Below are 1,819 nucleotides of genomic sequence, written 5' to 3' on the forward strand. Positions count from 1 at the left end.
TTTGTGGATAGCATCCTATGTACAACAAGTATTCTAGAAATGTGTACTTATCCATGAGGGCAATGTTGTTACTTATGTGGAAGTCAATCCATAAAAATTCTTTCAACCAATGGACTTCAGGGAACATATCATCTAGAGGTGCTTAAACAATGCGATAAAAGAGAAAAATTTTGGAATTCATTGATGTGTGGACATGCTTGATTTATAGGATGTAGAAATCCTTGTATATGGATTTGGGTTAAAAATATATGGGAATTTGCACGAAAAACAGTTGGTATTTTAAAGCAAAAGCTCTAATGACTCTCTTAGTTGAATGAAGGAGTTTCTTCTTCTTTGTAATTTGTCGTGTTTCTCAAATTAAAGAAGCGAACACTTTTTTCAATTGATAATACTAGACATTTTTGGGTTCTGGAGTAAAATGTAAGTAATATTTTATGCATTCTTTTTTCATAAAAGTACTACTTTTTTAAAATGTTTGACATGAAGTGTATATTTTGTCCCTCTAATTTTGACAAAATGCACATTTTTAGGGATTTTTTCCAAAAATGGAGTTGACTTGTCATTTGCATGATTTTGTTGTCGGTTTTTATGACTCGGTGTTAGCCTACTTTCCTAAAATATACAATGGTGTGTAGCATCGTCATGCATCACATCATGTTGCATCCTCATACATCAAGTAAGCGTGCAACCCCCTATAAGACTTTTGGGAGCATCTCAAATGTAGGCCAAATGTTTCAAATATGGCTTCCAAGAAAATGATATAGTATCTATGGCTTGTTTCCCATGATTTGGAGATCGATGCATCAATCTAGTACCATGATTATGATTTGTGAATGGTATCAATGATGGTCTAATCCCAAACAGATGCAAATGGTATAGCTCATAACGATTGCTAGACCAAAATTTTATCTTTAAGTCTTTAAGGTCATGAATTGCAAGATCCTACATACTCAACAATCCTTGCCTCCAAAAGTTCTAGTGCTATTAGCTTTCCTTTAGAAAGAAGCATGGTGATTCTTTCCAAAGAGAGTCCAGGCACTTGCACCTCAGGAGTCCATCTAGTACCCTGCCTTGTGAGTGTAGGGACCAAGAACCACTCCCTATGCCAAGAACTAGGGTGAAGGAAAGAATTACTATGCTTCTTATTAAAGGAAAGGTGATAGCCTTGGACCTTTTAGAGGAGGCGATTGTTGAGTTTGTAGGACTTGGGTGGTATGATTGCAACTCATGACCAAAGGAGAAATTTCTAGTCTCCCTAGGGATTTCTAGACATGCCTAACTCAAAAAACACCTAAAAAGACAATTCACATCCTTGAAAGTAATAAAAACCATAAGGGCTCCTATTATATATCACATTGGTCATCCATTGTAACATCATTACTAAGTCACTTTCTCATGTTGATACAGCCTCACTATCGTTCTCTTGCGTCAGTAGCACATTGTAAACAAAAAGACTTTGATAGAATTGGAACAATGTAGAGAAGATGAGCATGGCCCTTGTGCAAGGATGCCTCACACATTGAGAAATGGTCCAAATTTTTTAGTCTACTAGACCCTTCAATCTAGAGCCTTCAAACAATTTTGTCTCCTAAACCCTTTAGTCTAGACTCCATCTCACCCCCTAGTGTGTCCTAGAAGCAGTTTACCACCCACAGTTTGATGCATGCAAGCTTGATCATGTTCTACCAATTCTAGAGGTCAAGAGTAAGGCAATGCTAGGGGTATGGAAAGTTGGTGGGTTACTTTTGGCTCATCAACCATAATTAGCACCTCACATGAATATACATTGTGATGCATTCAAGTTGCAACCAAATTCAAA

The 1,819-nt window shown here is 36.8% G+C and overlaps 1 non-coding gene across 1 annotated transcript; it reads left to right on the plus strand.

Moving 5' to 3' along the window:
- The first annotated feature begins 1,436 nt into the window (after nt 1-1,436).
- LOC147887681 (U6 spliceosomal RNA) lies at nt 1,437-1,541 on the plus strand. The gene has a single exon (XR_015543169.1). It is a non-coding gene; the product is annotated as a U6 spliceosomal RNA (small nuclear RNA).
- Nucleotides 1,542-1,819: the final 278 nt, after the last annotated feature.

Source organism: Dipteris shenzhenensis, chromosome 22 (genome assembly GCF_047967505.1).
Source record: "Dipteris shenzhenensis isolate YYH24624 ecotype China chromosome 22, Dip_SZ_1.0, whole genome shotgun sequence".
In the NCBI taxonomy this organism is placed as follows: domain Eukaryota; kingdom Viridiplantae; phylum Streptophyta; class Polypodiopsida; order Gleicheniales; family Dipteridaceae; genus Dipteris; species Dipteris shenzhenensis.